Below are 16,725 nucleotides of genomic sequence, written 5' to 3'. Positions count from 1 at the left end.
CAATGAGAGCCAATTAAAGATACAAACATGTTCAGTGTCTATTCAAGTGCTCAAACAGCAGACAGGCTTCCTGGACACCGGGACACCTGCATACAAGCTGTACTTCCAAGAAAACATCAGATACAAAATTTCACAAGGGATGAGGCCGTCCTGCTGCCTGCGCTCTGGGTTGAATTACTCATTCCTTGTCAACATCTCCACTGCTACCAGAGATAAATAGTAGCACTTACTGTTCAGGTCAGTGTTTGCAGTTTGCCAAAGTGCACTTCTCAGGTAAGTTGGCACCAGCATACAAAAAAATAAAAATAAAAAATAAAAAAAATCCTCCTAATATGGAATTTATGGAATGATAGCAATATGCATTCATCACTCTGCGACAACCAAACCACCTGTATATTATTCACACTGTCTCAGCATTACAATAGTTAATGTTACTTACTAATGTTATAATTGAAATTTATAGAAAGAATGTTCTACGCAAAGTAGCACAACTGATATCTATGTCTCAAAGCCAGTTTTCCTTTCTCTTTTGAAATGAAGATATACTCACCTTCAGAAGGCCTGTAAAGTTCTGCGATAAGCAGGGGTCTCCAAACTCTACAGCAACCAGAGGCAACCAATACTTGTACAAATGTTTTTTAAGTTCTCCAGTACCATCAGCCACAAACAAGCCTCTTGGATTGACTGGCCTCTCCTTCATTTAATGCAGACAGTTACACTACTAAAACAAGCAATGCAGGACAAAAATTGCTGAGCACCTCAGTAAAAGTGAAGGAGGGAAGGAGGGAAGGAGGGAAGGAGGGAAGGAGGGAAGGAGGGAAGGAGGGAAGGAAAGCCAACAGAGCAGAGGCAAGCATATGCAAACAGCAGGTGTGAAAAAAGAGAAAGAAAAGAAAGCCTAATAGGCTGAAGAAAATAAATGAATAAATAGAAGCTCACTGTAAATGTCTTCAGCAAAATAATACCCTACTAATAACAGTAGAAAATGAACAAGAGTAAAGAAAACTGCAAAGGAATGAAAAGTAGTGGACTTCACACACTGGAACATCATGGAAGTTCCATAGCAGACTAACATCCCCTTTTAGATTCGTTACTTTTCTGTGCACTTGGATAAGCCGGGCGTTTTTCAATATTAGAGATGATCACAATTTTGATGGGGAATAAAAATCATCAAAAATTCAAAAGATGTTAGGTGATTCTTACTGAAAAGATGTGCACGGGAAACAAAGCGCAGAAGGCTGGCAAACACAGCTCTGCTTTCCATAGAACTAACCAGCTCTGATTTGAATCTGAATACAGGCCTCCTAAAATATTTTTTATTTGTAACAGTTGGCATCTCACCTGCTAGAACTGATATTTAGAAGCTAGAAAAGAAGAGCAAACCCTCTTTGCATGAAATAATGGTAGATACGGAGAATTACTATGCTCTCAAATTGAGAACGCGTTTGACATACGACATCTGGTACTGTAACGATGAGATCACATGGATACGTTTCATTCTGAAATGCTAAAATACATTTAAAATACGTTAATAAAAATCAGCATGCGCTGAAGGGAATTATGCCAACTTTTTTTTCCCCTCCATTTAAATACTCAGGACTGAGATTCAGTAATCACTACAGAGGAACAAATGGTGACTTTTACTACTCAGAAAAGAAAACTACACCAAAGCACTGAATGGAGCAGGGGAAACATTTCAAAAGGCACTGCTTCTAGAACTGTCACAGATTTTTCTGCTTGAAAATATATAGGACTGAGAAGATAACCAGACTTGGTCATAGCAAAAGGAGAAAAGATTCCTGAACGATAAGAAAGTTTGAGAATAACCAGGCAGAATGACTCCATTTCAAGAGATGGGATCTACGTGGCCTTACAGAAGATGATAAGCTAAAGTTCACCATTTGCAAACTGCTCTGATCTTTTTGTTTAGCTTTAGCATTTCAGTTCCAAACTTCAGAACTCCAGGAGGCTACATCCAGTGAAACTCACAAAGAATAACATTGGTTATCAACACGAACATAATTAGCTTTTGGAAATCTATTTCAAAAGGTGTAACTGAGGCCACAAGCTTAAAGGATTAAAAATGCTAAAAAAATCCTAGAGCAAATGGAAATAGAGAATGAATGAATCCAGAATCACAGCAGCAACTTAGTTGATACGTGGTGATTTCATAACTGCAAGGAATTTTTCATCTTTTACAAGCATGTGACATTGGTCACTTCCTGATAATAATTTCCACATAAACAGAAAAACAACATTGCCCTTGTTTATGTGAGGAGGAAATGGTAAACCCAACATTTAAAATCCAACAAAAAACAGAAATAAAACCCACGTTGCTATGTGTTGAAGTATAACAGGAGCCTCAATGCCGATGAAGATGTGAACTAACAGTCAGCAAGATTTCCCAAAAGATCCCAATGCAGAGATCCCTGGACAAGATCCCTGTTCTCTGATATGCGTGACATCAGATTAAATGAACAAAATGATCCCCACCTGGAGTTAAAAACCCATCAATAGCTCTAAATTAACGATCCATTATGGCTTCATAAACATACATGGGAGGACAACAGCAAGGGTTTTGCCTTCCCAAATCCCAGCACATCCTAGCACAGACGAACAAGAAACAGAAGATTTTTTCTCCTCTCACTCATCTTTTGCTGTATGTGCGGGCAGGAGGATGTAAGAGGAAGTCCTGTCTGACTTTCGACAGGCAGTTACCATGAAATGTTTGAGAGGAGATGTGCCAAGTACAACAGCGCTGAAAGAGCGCTTACTAAGCTTAATTCAGAAAACATACCTGTTCCATAAATACATCAGATAAATGAGAAGCATTGGACAGTATGAGTCGACATTTTCAGAACGGACCTAGTTTGGAATGCGATTCTTTTTTATGCATTTGGCAAACCAACCAACTCTTTTTTTTAAAAAATTATTGTTTTTAAAGATATCGAGGACATTAGGCAAGAGACACAAGAGCTCAGTACCGATGTCTGGACTTGTGCAGCTTCTAATTCACTCTCATTATCTAATAATAGCTACCAGTGAATTTAATCACAGCTCCAAAAACTGAAAACAAAGCCATGATGAAGAACAGCCAGGTTGCAGCCTCTGCAGTTCTATGGTTGCTCCAGCAACTGTGCCGGGCTCTGCTGCTGCTCCAACCCTTGCAACACGCCCTGCAGCTGCTCCAGTCCCTGCAAGAGGCCCTGCAATTGCTTCAGTCCTTGTAACGGACCTGTGGGTGCTGTAAGCCTTCTCAAGGGCCCCACAGCTGCCATGACCCTCACAACTAGCCCTGTGGTCACTCCAATCCCTATGCTAAGTCCCACAGTTCAACCAAAGAACCAACCAGTGCCTGTAACTCTTCTCCCTTCAAAGTGGGAAGAAAAAAAACATCCAGAAAAGCCAGAACGTTTAACAAGGAGAGAAGCTCATAAGATGAAGGTGGAAAAGAGCCTCTACTAAAATGGGAGAAGAAAGAGAAAGAAACTGACTCTAACATTAAATGAACCATGAGGTGTGCAAAAAGATTACAGCTGGTAGCCAGCCAAGCACCACACGCACACAACGCTGGTAGCAACCTCTGGATGGATGGAAACAAAACCCCATGCACAAGGCTACTGCCCAAAAGCCTGAAAAGCAAGCCTTCTGGTGACACAGCACCCCAGAAAGAACTGAGTCAGACAACAGGACTCATTTCTGAAACAATCTCATAATCACCTGGGCAAAAGAACACAGCTTTCAGTTGGTATATCACATCCCCTACCACACACAGCATCTGGAAAAATCCGCTGATACACTGGCCTGTTAAAGACTACCTTAGGAGCCATAGGTGCATTCCATTTAAACACCGGGACAAATATTTAGCAAAAGCCACCTGGTTAGTCAACGCTCAGGGATCTGCCAGTGGGGCTGGTCCAATGGTCCAATGAAACATCCTGTGAACCATAGAAGGGGGATAAAGATGCAGTGGTGCATGTAAAGAACATGCTGAGCAAGACAGCCTGGATTATTCCCGCCTCAAAGGCAAGCCTATTGGTGGGATTACTTCTCCTAAAGGACCTGCAAACACGTGGTGGGAAAAGCAGGATGGTGGGTGGGTGTTGCGTACCTCAAAGGGATTTGATGGTGCGTAAGAATAAACAGGCGGTAGACAGTACTGCATGCCATCATCACCACAGTTGTTACAGGCCTCAGTAACATTGTTACCATAAGAACCACCTCACCAAAAGAGGAACCAAATCTGTTGAAGTCAAAGCTAGCTTAGCAAGAAGTAATCTGACAATCTCTCTTGTACTGAAGGACTGCTGTAACAGATACAGCCCAAAATCATGAACTAAATGACCTTCACGGACAGAAAATTTACATGGACGGGCCATAGGGAGTTGGAATTAGATGTGTGTAAACATCACAGAGTAAGACAGGAGACAATAAACGATTAGGACGTATAAGATCGTTACAAGATCTAAGCATAACCTAAATGAGACAGGACAAGGAGGGGATATGGCTCTAGTTTCAGCAGGGACAGAGTAGCTTTTCCTCACAGTGGATGGCATGATGCTGTGTTTCAGAGAAGTACGATACGACAACACACCAGTGTTTCCAGTTCTTACGGAGCAGTTCTGAACAGAGTGAAAGATGTTTGTTTTGTCAGACTCTCCTACTGTACAGGAAGAGGGCTGGGAGCAGCACAGGGAGCGGGGACAGAAACAGGATGGGTGACCTAAACCTGGCCAAGGCAATATTCCATACCCCATGCCATGACATGTAAGGAAAACTTGGAATGTCACCACTACTCACCACTACACGCCAAAGACAGCCGACCAAAATCCTCCGAAAAGATAAAAGGATTTTCCTTATAGGTAGAGAAAAGAAACAAAAGGCAGAATAGCAATTCAACAAGAAAACACTTCATGCTGAGGCAGAACTTAATACCAAAATACAGTGCAGGAAAGAAGCGAAAACAGGATATCCATTGCAACAACAACATACAAATAAATTTTATTCTCAAAGGTCTCTAGTGGGAACTGGGAAGTAACAACAGCAATACACACATTTCAACTGTGGCTTCAAAAGACACGTTAATAGAAAGAGATTGACAGTAAAAAGAAGCTCCTTCTTGCTCGCTCCTGCCTCCTGTGTTCCCAAACCGCTTCTCCTTCTTCCTCCTCCTCCTCCTGCAGCAGCTCCTGAAACATCAGCGAGGACACCATTAGACCTGCACAGCAACAAGCCCCCCACCGCAAGGGAAAGGGAAACCCAACAGCACAAAAGAACCCGGCACGCCCCCACCCAGCCAACCAAGGCCTAGCATCCCCCCTCCCCACTTCATCCCAGCAAAAACTACTGCGAGCAGCTTTTCTCACCTCACTGGCGCACGGCGCGCTTCCAGCCGGTGCTGCGGGGGATCGCAGAGGCGGGCAGACTGGGCAAATGGAGCTGGGCACACAACAAGCAGCGGCCAAAGAGTCATCTTCCCTGATTACAGGGGACCCCCGCCACTGCATCCATTCCAAAGGGCCTGGGATTGCGAGGCACTGGCGCTCCCCGCCTTACAGGGCAGCCCCCATCCCTACCGGCCGCGGGAGGCTCCTTCTCTCCCACTCAGGGGGCACCTCGACCCGCACCCCGCTAACGGGGCGGTCACCCCACACAGGCTGCCAGCTGAGCACAAGCGCTCGCGCACCCAGACCCTGATTACAGGCGGGTGGACAACACCCCTGGAGCCACAGAGCTCGGTTTCCCCCCCAGCGGCGGGAGCGACTCTCAGCTGCCAGGCAGCGGGGCAACACGGCCAAATGCCGCGCTCGGGCTCCCAGCCCTGATTCCAGAGAGGGCGCAAGCCCAACCCCGCATCTCGCGGCCCCGTGCCTCTGAAAGGCCAGGGCCACATGCCCGCCTGACTACAGGGGGTCTCTCTCAACGCAGCTCACCAAGCACACACCGGGGGCACGCACAGCCCTGCCTACAGGACGGTACCCCCACACCCCACCCTCACCAACAAGCCCCGCGGAGCACGAGGCTCCCGCCAACGCCTGACCTACAGGCTGGCCCGCCCGGCAGCAGCACAACATCAACAAGCTCTCGTCTTTGGGAACCCGCGGAGCAACCTCGACCCACCCAGCGGGGAGGTCACCCCACACACAAAAACAGCACCTCAACCTGCACCCTCTGACGGGACAGGGAGGGGTCAATCCCACCAGCTGGATGGCTAGAGCAGCCGGCTGCAATGCTGCAGCCTCCCCACACCTGATTACAGGCAGGGCGGGCCGCTCGAGGGACAGAAGGCTCCGCAGCTTAGGACACACGCCCCGAGTACGGGGCTGTCACACTGCCAGCAGAGCAGGCACCCACTAAAGGACTGGCCCAAGCCCTGGCTACAGGGCGGCCTCAGCCACAGAACTACCACGTGGCTCTGATCTATGCTAAGTAATTTAGAGGAAGACAGGACACTCGCTGCGCTCGCGGCACTGAGAGGGAACACCCCTTTTGTGGCATGCACCAAAGTCCTCCATTCCCCCCTGGGAAGTCGAAGCTAGGCTGCAGCCATTTTTGTGGGAGCCTAAAGGGAAAGCTCAGTCAATCCATCACACCACAGACACAAACATGGAAAGGAAGGGGAACACACGCACACAGATGCGACTTTCCAGAAGGGAAGGACAACGCAGCACAGCCAAACCCTGGGAATAAACCCACAACCGCGGGCAACAGACAAGAGCCTGCAACCTGTCCCTAGCCTGCACGGAGGCCGCAGACCTCAACGTGCCAAGGGGCTTCCCAGCTAAAGCCAAAGGCCAGATGCCGTGACGCGCACCCCGAGTACGGGGCCGTCGCATTTACGGGCCACCACCAGGCAACGATGCCGAGGGGCCGGAGGAGGAAGAGGGACGGGCAAACGGCACTACCCTGCTTACAGGGCGGCCTCGGGGTCCGGCGAGCTCCGTTTCCCACTCAGGTGCGGAGAGGTGGCTCTCGCCCTCCGTTACAGGGGGCCACGCTCCCCAGGCAGCCGAAGGAGCAGACAGGCAAAAGCCCAACTACAGCAAAAGCAAAGACCCCAGCCCTGCTTACAGGGAGGTCGCCCAGCACAAAGCCGGCCAAGGCAAATGGGACTCTCATGGGACTGCGGCCCCGCTAACGGGACACCTGCTTTGCCCAGCCTGCCTCTCTCCTTCCCCCCCGCGTCGGCACGCTTCGGCATCCTCTTCTTGCTCGCTCCTGCCTCCTGTGTTCCCACGCCGCTTCTCCTTCTTCCTCCTCCTCCTCCTGCAGCAGCTCCTGAAACATCAGCGAGGACACCATTAGACCTGCACAGCAACAAGCCCCCCACCGCAAGGGAAAGGGAAACCCAACAGCACAAAAGAACCCGGCACGCCCCCACCCAGCCAACCAAGGCCTAGCATCCCCCCTCCCCACTTCATCCCAGCAAAAACTACTGCGAGCAGCTTTTCTCACCTCACTGGCGCACGGCGCGCTTCCAGCCGGTGCTGCGGGGGATCGCAGAGGCGGGCAGACTGGGCAAATGGAGCTGGGCACACAACAAGCAGCGGCCAAAGAGTCATCTTCCCTGATTACAGGGGACCCCCGCCACTGCATCCATTCCAAAGGGCCTGGGATTGCGAGGCACTGGCGCTCCCCGCCTTACAGGGCAGCCCCCATCCCTACCGGCCGCGGGAGGCTCCTTCTCTCCCACTCAGGGGGCACCTCGACCCGCACCCCGCTAACGGGGCGGTCACCCCACACAGGCTGCCAGCTGAGCACAAGCGCTCGCGCACCCAGACCCTAATTACAGGCGGGTGGACAACACCCCTGGAGCCACAGAGCTCGGTTTCCCCCCCAGCGGCGGGAGCGACTCTCAGCTGCCAGGCAGCGGGGCAACACGGCCAAATGCCGCGCTCGGGCTCCCAGCCCTGATTCCAGAGAGGGCGCAAGCCCAACCCCGCATCTCGCGGCCCCGTGCCTCTGAAAGGCCAGGGCCACATGCCCGCCTGACTACAGGGGGTCTCTCTCAACGCAGCTCACCAAGCACACACCGGGGGCACGCACAGCCCTGCCTACAGGACGGTACCCCCACACCCCACCCTCACCAACAAGCCCCGCGGAGCACGAGGCTCCCGCCAACGCCTGACCTACAGGCTGGCCCGCCCGGCAGCAGCACAACATCAACAAGCTCTCGTCTTTGGGAACCCGCGGAGCAACCTCGACCCACCCAGCGGGGAGGTCACCCCACACACAAAAACAGCACCTCAACCTGCACCCTCTGACGGGACAGGGAGGGGTCAATCCCACCAGCTGGATGGCTAGAGCAGCCGGCTGCAATGCTGCAGCCTCCCCACACCTGATTACAGGCAGGGCGGGCCGCTCGAGGGACAGAAGGCTCCGCAGCTTAGGACACACGCCCCGAGTACGGGGCTGTCACACTGCCAGCAGAGCAGGCACCCACTAAAGGACTGGCCCAAGCCCTGGCTACAGGGCGGCCTCAGCCACAGAACTACCACGTGGCTCTGATCTATGCTAAGTAATTTAGAGGAAGACAGGACACTCGCTGCGCTCGCGGCACTGAGAGGGAACACCCCTTTTGTGGCATGCACCAAAGTCCTCCATTCCCCCCTGGGAAGTCGAAGCTAGGCTGCAGCCATTTTTGTGGGAGCCTAAAGGGAAAGCTCAGTCAATCCATCACACCACAGACACAAACATGGAAAGGAAGGGGAACACACGCACACAGATGCGACTTTCCAGAAGGGAAGGACAACGCAGCACAGCCAAACCCTGGGAATAAACCCACAACCGCGGGCAACAGACAAGAGCCTGCAACCTGTCCCTAGCCTGCACGGAGGCCGCAGACCTCAACGTGCCAAGGGGCTTCCCAGCTAAAGCCAAAGGCCAGATGCCGTGACGCGCACCCCGAGTACGGGGCCGTCGCATTTACGGGCCACCACCAGGCAACGATGCCGAGGGGCCGGAGGAGGAAGAGGGACGGGCAAACGGCACTACCCTGCTTACAGGGCGGCCTCGGGGTCCGGCGAGCTCCGTTTCCCACTCAGGTGCGGAGAGGTGGCTCTCGCCCTCCGTTACAGGGGGCCACGCTCCCCAGGCAGCCGAAGGAGCAGACAGGCAAAAGCCCAACTACAGCAAAAGCAAAGACCCCAGCCCTGCTTACAGGGAGGTCGCCCAGCACAAAGCCGGCCAAGGCAAATGGGACTCTCATGGGACTGCGGCCCCGCTAACGGGACACCTGCTTTGCCCAGCCTGCCTCTCTCCTTCCCCCCCGCGTCGGCACGCTTCGGCATCCTCTTCTTGCTCGCTCCTGCCTCCTGTGTTCCCACGCTGCTTCTCCTTCTTCCTCCTCCTCCTCCTGCAGCAGCTCCTGAAACATCAGCGAGGACACCATTAGACCTGCACAGCAACAAGCCCCCCACCGCAAGGGAAAGGGAAACCCAACAGCACAAAAGAACCCGGCACGCCCCCACCCAGCCAACCAAGGCCTAGCATCCCCCCTCCCCACTTCATCCCAGCAAAAACTACTGCGAGCAGCTTTTCTCACCTCACTGGCGCACGGCGCGCTTCCAGCCGGTGCTGCGGGGGATCGCAGAGGCGGGCAGACTGGGCAAATGGAGCTGGGCACACAACAAGCAGCGGCCAAAGAGTCATCTTCCCTGATTACAGGGGACCCCCGCCACTGCATCCATTCCAAAGGGCCTGGGATTGCGAGGCACTGGCGCTCCCCGCCTTACAGGGCAGCCCCCATCCCTACCGGCCGCGGGAGGCTCCTTCTCTCCCACTCAGGGGGCACCTCGACCCGCACCCCGCTAACGGGGCGGTCACCCCACACAGGCTGCCAGCTGAGCACAAGCGCTCGCGCACCCAGACCCTGATTACAGGCGGGTGGACAACACCCCTGGAGCCACAGAGCTCGGTTTCCCCCCCAGCGGCGGGAGCGACTCTCAGCTGCCAGGCAGCGGGGCAACACGGCCAAATGCCGCGCTCGGGCTCCCAGCCCTGATTCCAGGGAGGGCGCAAGCCCAACCCCGCATCTCGCGGCCCCGTGCCTCTGAAAGGCCAGGGCCACATGCCCGCCTGACTACAGGGGGTCTCTCTCAACGCAGCTCACCAAGCACACACCGGGGGCACGCACAGCCCTGCCTACAGGACGGTACCCCCACACCCCACCCTCACCAACAAGCCCCGCGGAGCACGAGGCTCCCGCCAACGCCTGACCTACAGGCTGGCCCGCCCGGCAGCAGCACAACATCAACAAGCTCTTGTCTTTGGGAACCCGCGGAGCAACCTCGACCCACCCAGCGGGGAGGTCACCCCACACACAAAACCAGCACCTCAACCTGCACCCTCTGACGGGACAGGGAGGGGTCAATCCCACCAGCTGGATGGCTAGAGCAGCCGGCTGCAATGCTGCAGCCTCCCCACACCTGATTACAGGCAGGGCGGGCCGCTCGCGGGACAGAGGCCTCCACAGCTTGGCACACACGCCCCGACTACGGGGCTGTCACACCGCCAGCGGAGCAGGCGCCCACTAAAGGACAGCCAAGAGCCTGGGAACTCTCTCTAGCCTGCACGGAGGCCGCAGACCTCAACGTGCCAAGGGGCTTCCCAGCTAAAGCCAAAGGCCAGATGCCGTGACGCGCACCCCGAGTACGGGGCCGTCGCATTTACGGGCCACCACCAGGCAACGATGCCGAGGGGCCGGAGGAGGAAGAGGGACGGGCAAACGGCACTACCCTGCTTACAGGGCGGCCTCGGGGTCCGGCGAGCTCCGTTTCCCGCTCAGGTGCGGAGAGGTGGCTCTCGCCCTCCGTTACAGGGGGCCACGCTCCCCAGGCAGCCGAAGGAGCAGACAGGCAAAAGCCCAACTACAGCAAAAGCAAAGACCCGAGCCCTGCTTACAGGGAGGTCGCCCAGCACAAAGCCGGCCAAGGCACCGGCAACGCTCAAACTCTCATGGGACTGCGGCCCCGCTAACGGGACACCTGCTTTGCCCAGCCTGCCTCTCTCCTTCCCCCCCGCGTCGGCACGCTTCGGCATCCTCTTCTTGCTCGCTCCTGCCTCCTGTGTTCCCACGCTGCTTCTCCTTCTTCCTCCTCCTCCTCCTGCAGCAGCTCCTGAAACATCAGCGAGGACACCATTAGACCTGCACAGCAACAAGCCCCCCACCGCAAGGGAAAGGGAAACCCAACAGCACAAAAGAACCCGGCACGCCCCCACCCAGCCAACCAAGGCCTAGCATCCCCCCTCCCCACTTCATCCCAGCAAAAACTACTGCGAGCAGCTTTTCTCACCTCACTGGCGCACGGCGCGCTTCCAGCCGGTGCTGCGGGGGATCGCAGAGGCGGGCAGACTGGGCAAATGGAGCTGGGCACACAACAAGCAGCGGCCAAAGAGTCATCTTCCCTGATTACAGGGGACCCCCGCCACTGCATCCATTCCAAAGGGCCTGGGATTGCGAGGCACTGGCGCTCCCCGCCTTACAGGGCAGCCCCCATCCCTACCGGCCGCGGGAGGCTCCTTCTCTCCCACTCAGGGGGCACCTCGACCCGCACCCCGCTAACGGGGCGGTCACCCCACACAGGCTGCCAGCTGAGCACAAGCGCTCGCGCACCCAGACCCTGATTACAGGCGGGTGGACAACACCCCTGGAGCCACAGAGCTCGGTTTCCCCCCCAGCGGCGGGAGCGACTCTCAGCTGCCAGGCAGCGGGGCAACACGGCCAAATGCCGCGCTCGGGCTCCCAGCCCTGATTCCAGAGAGGGCGCAAGCCCAACCCCGCATCTCGCGGCCCTGTGCCTCTGAAAGGCCAGGGCCACATGCCCGCCTGACTACAGGGGGTCTCTCTCAACGCAGCTCACCAAGCACACACCGGGGGCACGCACAGCCCTGCCTACAGGACGGTACCCCCACACCCCACCCTCACCAACAAGCCCCGCGGAGCACGAGGCTCCCGCCAACGCCTGACCTACAGGCTGGCCCGCCCGGCAGCAGCACAACATCAACAAGCTCTTGTCTTTGGGAACCCGCGGAGCAACCTCGACCCACCCAGCGGGGAGGTCACCCCACACACAAAACCAGCACCTCAACCTGCACCCTCTGACGGGACAGGGAGGGGTCAATCCCACCAGCTGGATGGCTAGAGCAGCCGGCTGCAATGCTGCAGCCTCCCCACACCTGATTACAGGCAGGGCGGGCCGCTCGCGGGACAGAGGCCTCCACAGCTTGGCACACACGCCCCGACTACGGGGCTGTCACACCGCCAGCGGAGCAGGCGCCCACTAAAGGACAGCCAAGAGCCTGGGAACTCTCTCTAGCCTGCACGGAGGCCGCAGACCTCAACGTGCCAAGGGGCTTCCCAGCTAAAGCCAAAGGCCAGATGCCGTGACGCGCACCCCGAGTACGGGGCCGTCGCATTTACGGGCCACCACCAGGCAACGATGCCGAGGGGCCGGAGGAGGAAGAGGGACGGGCAAACGGCACTACCCTGCTTACAGGGCGGCCTCGGGGTCCGGCGAGCTCCGTTTCCCACTCAGGTGCGGAGAGGTGGCTCTCGCCCTCCGTTACAGGGGGCCACGCTCCCCAGGCAGCCGAAGGAGCAGACAGGCAAAAGCCCAACTACAGCAAAAGCAAAGACCCCAGCCCTGCTTACAGGGAGGTCGCCCAGCACAAAGCCGGCCAAGGCACCGGCAACGCTCAAACTCTCATGGGACTGCGGCCCCGCTAACGGGACACCTGCTTTGCCCAGCCTGCCTCTCTCCTTCCCCCCCCGCGTCGGCACGCTTCGGCATCCTCTTCTTGCTCGCTCCTGCCTCCTGTGTTCCCACGCTGCTTCTCCTTCTTCCTCCTCCTCCTCCTGCAGCAGCTCCTGAAACATCAGCGAGGACACCATTAGACCTGCACAGCAACAAGCCCCCCACCGCAAGGGAAAGGGAAACCCAACAGCACAAAAGAACCCGGCACGCCCCCACCCAGCCAACCAAGGCCTAGCATCCCCCCTCCCCACTTCATCCCAGCAAAAACTACTGCGAGCAGCTTTTCTCACCTCACTGGCGCACGGCGCGCTTCCAGCCGGTGCTGCGGGGGATCGCAGAGGCGGGCAGACTGGGCAAATGGAGCTGGGCACACAACAAGCAGCGGCCAAAGAGTCATCTTCCCTGATTACAGGGGACCCCCGCCACTGCATCCATTCCAAAGGGCCTGGGATTGCGAGGCACTGGCGCTCCCCGCCTTACAGGGCAGCCCCCATCCCTACCGGCCGCGGGAGGCTCCTTCTCTCCCACTCAGGGGGCACCTCGACCCGCACCCCGCTAACGGGGCGGTCACCCCACACAGGCTGCCAGCTGAGCACAAGCGCTCGCGCACCCAGACCCTGATTACAGGCGGGTGGACAACACCCCTGGAGCCACAGAGCTCGGTTTCCCCCCCAGCGGCGGGAGCGACTCTCAGCTGCCAGGCAGCGGGGCAACACGGCCAAATGCCGCGCTCGGGCTCCCAGCCCTGATTCCAGGGAGGGCGCAAGCCCAACCCCGCATCTCGCGGCCCTGTGCCTCTGAAAGGCCAGGGCCACATGCCCGCCTGACTACAGGGGGTCTCTCTCAACGCAGCTCACCAAGCACACACCGGGGGCACGCACAGCCCTGCCTACAGGACGGTACCCCCACACCCCACCCTCACCAACAAGCCCCGCGGAGCACGAGGCTCCCGCCAACGCCTGACCTACAGGCTGGCCCGCCCGGCAGCAGCACAACATCAACAAGCTCTTGTCTTTGGGAACCCGCGGAGCAACCTCGACCCACCCAGCGGGGAGGTCACCCCACACACAAAACCAGCACCTCAACCTGCACCCTCTGACGGGACAGGGAGGGGTCAATCCCACCAGCTGGATGGCTAGAGCAGCCGGCTGCAATGCTGCAGCCTCCCCACACCTGATTACAGGCAGGGCGGGCCGCTCGCGGGACAGAGGCCTCCGCAGCTTGGCACACACGCCCCGAGTACGGGGCTGTCACACCGCCAGCGGAGCAGGCGCCCACTAAAGGACAGCCAAGAGCCTGGGAACTCTCTCTAGCCTGCACGGAGGCCGCAGACCTCAACGTGCCAAGGGGCTTCCCAGCTAAAGCCAAAGGCCAGATGCCGTGACGCGCACCCCGAGTACGGGGCCGTCGCATTTACGGGCCACCACCAGGCAACGATGCCGAGGGGCCGGAGGAGGAAGAGGGACGGGCAAACGGCACTACCCTGCTTACAGGGCGGCCTCGGGGTCCGGCGAGCTCCGTTTCCCGCTCAGGTGCGGAGAGGTGGCTCTCGCCCTCCGTTACAGGGGGCCACGCTCCCCAGGCAGCCGAAGGAGCAGACAGGCAAAAGCCCAACTACAGCAAAAGCAAAGACCCGAGCCCTGCTTACAGGGAGGTCGCCCAGCACAAAGCCGGCCAAGGCACCGGCAACGCTCAAACTCTCATGGGACTGCGGCCCCGCTAACGGGACACCTGCTTTGCCCAGCCTGCCTCTCTCCTTCCCCCCCGCGTCGGCACGCTTCGGCATCCTCTTCTTGCTCGCTCCTGCCTCCTGTGTTCCCACGCTGCTTCTCCTTCTTCCTCCTCCTCCTCCTGCAGCAGCTCCTGAAACATCAGCGAGGACACCATTAGACCTGCACAGCAACAAGCCCCCCACCGCAAGGGAAAGGGAAACCCAACAGCACAAAAGAACCCGGCACGCCCCCACCCAGCCAACCAAGGCCTAGCATCCCCCCTCCCCACTTCATCCCAGCAAAAACTACTGCGAGCAGCTTTTCTCACCTCACTGGCGCACGGCGCGCTTCCAGCCGGTGCTGCGGGGGATCGCAGAGGCGGGCAGACTGGGCAAATGGAGCTGGGCACACAACAAGCAGCGGCCAAAGAGTCATCTTCCCTGATTACAGGGGACCCCCGCCACTGCATCCATTCCAAAGGGCCTGGGATTGCGAGGCACTGGCGCTCCCCGCCTTACAGGGCAGCCCCCATCCCTACCGGCCGCGGGAGGCTCCTTCTCTCCCACTCAGGGGGCACCTCGACCCGCACCCCGCTAACGGGGCGGTCACCCCACACAGGCTGCCAGCTGAGCACAAGCGCTCGCGCACCCAGACCCTGATTACAGGCGGGTGGACAACACCCCTGGAGCCACAGAGCTCGGTTTCCCCCCCAGCGGCGGGAGTGACTCTCAGCTGCCAGGCAGCGGGGCAACACGGCCAAATGCCGCGCTCGGGCTCCCAGCCCTGATTCCAGGGAGGGCGCAAGCCCAACCCCGCATCTCGCGGCCCCGTGCCTCTGAAAGGCCAGGGCCACATGCCCGCCTGACTACAGGGGGTCTCTCTCAACGCAGCTCACCAAGCACACACCGGGGGCACGCACAGCCCTGCCTACAGGACGGTACCCCCACACCCCACCCTCACCAACAAGCCCCGCGGAGCACGAGGCTCCCGCCAACGCCTGACCTACAGGCTGGCCCGCCCGGCAGCAGCACAACATCAACAAGCTCTCGTCTTTGGGAACCCGCGGAGCAACCTCGACCCACCCAGCGGGGAGGTCACCCCACACACAAAACCAGCACCTCAACCTGCACCCTCTGACGGGACAGGGAGGGGTCAATCCCACCAGCTGGATGGCTAGAGCAGCCGGCTGCAATGCTGCAGCCTCCCCACACCTGATTACAGGCAGGGCGGGCCGCTCGCGGGACAGAGGCCTCCACAGCTTGGCACACACGCCCCGACTACGGGGCTGTCACACCGCCAGCGGAGCAGGCACCCACTAAAGGACTGGCCCAAGCCCTGGCTACAGGGCGGCCTCAGCCACAGAACTACCACGTGGCTCTGATCTATGCTAAGTAATTTAGAGGAAGACAGGACACTCGCTGCGCTCGCGGCACTGAGAGGGAACACCCCTTTTGTGGCATGCACCAAAGTCCTCCATTCCCCCCTGGGAAGTCGAAGCTAGGCTGCAGCCATTTTTGTGGGAGCCTAAAGGGAAAGCTCAGTCAATCCATCACACCACAGACACAAACATGGAAAGGAAGGGGAACACACGCACACAGATGCGACTTTCCAGAAGGGAAGGACAACGCAGCACAGCCAAACCCTGGGAATAAACCCACAACCGCGGGCAACAGACAAGAGCCTGCAACCTGTCCCTAGCCTGCACGGAGGCCGCAGACCTCAACGTGCCAAGGGGCTTCCCAGCTAAAGCCAAAGGCCAGATGCCGTGACGCGCACCCCGAGTACGGGGCCGTCGCATTTACGGGCCACCACCAGGCAACGATGCCGAGGGGCCGGAGGAGGAAGAGGGACGGGCAAACGGCACTACCCTGCTTACAGGGCGGCCTCGGGGTCCGGCGAGCTCCGTTTCCCACTCAGGTGCGGAGAGGTGGCTCTCGCCCTCCGTTACAGGGGGCCACGCTCCCCAGGCAGCCGAAGGAGCAGACAGGCAAAAGCCCAACTACAGCAAAAGCAAAGACCCCAGCCCTGCTTACAGGGAGGTCGCCCAGCACAAAGCCGGCCGAGGCACCGGCAACGCTCAAACTCTCATGGGACTGCAGCCCCGCTAACGGGACACCTGCTTTGCCCAGCCTGCCTCTCTCCTTCCCCCCCGCGTCGGCACGCTTCGGTATCCTCTTCTTGCTCGCTTCTGCCTCCTGCGTCCCCACACTGCTTCTTGCAAAAATGACAGTTCATTATAGTAATTGTTCTCCGTAATG

The 16,725-nt window shown here is 57.5% G+C and overlaps 1 long non-coding RNA gene across 8 annotated transcripts in view; it reads right to left on the bottom strand.

Moving 5' to 3' along the window:
- Window positions 1-7,083: 7,083 nt before the first annotated feature.
- The window catches only part of LOC125690330 (uncharacterized), a 66,445-nt gene continuing 56,803 nt past the window's right edge, over window positions 7,084-16,725 (bottom strand). For 6 of the 8 annotated variants that reach the window (XR_007375624.1, XR_007375620.1, XR_007375617.1 and 3 more), the window contains exons 4-6: window positions 11,295-12,735; window positions 9,545-11,117; window positions 7,084-7,278 (exon numbers count right to left, since the gene is read on the bottom strand). This is a non-coding gene — a long non-coding RNA (uncharacterized LOC125690330). Of the gene's footprint in view, window positions 7,279-9,544; window positions 11,118-11,294; window positions 12,869-13,045; window positions 14,619-14,795; window positions 16,559-16,725 lie in introns of those variants that run through there. The other 2 variants (XR_007375621.1, XR_007375618.1) reach the window with 2 other exon arrangements.

Source organism: Lagopus muta, chromosome 3 (genome assembly GCF_023343835.1).
Source record: "Lagopus muta isolate bLagMut1 chromosome 3, bLagMut1 primary, whole genome shotgun sequence".
In the NCBI taxonomy this organism is placed as follows: domain Eukaryota; kingdom Metazoa; phylum Chordata; class Aves; order Galliformes; family Phasianidae; genus Lagopus; species Lagopus muta.
Note: the sequence above shows the minus strand (reverse complement) of the source record. Positions and strands in the feature narration are given on the sequence as shown.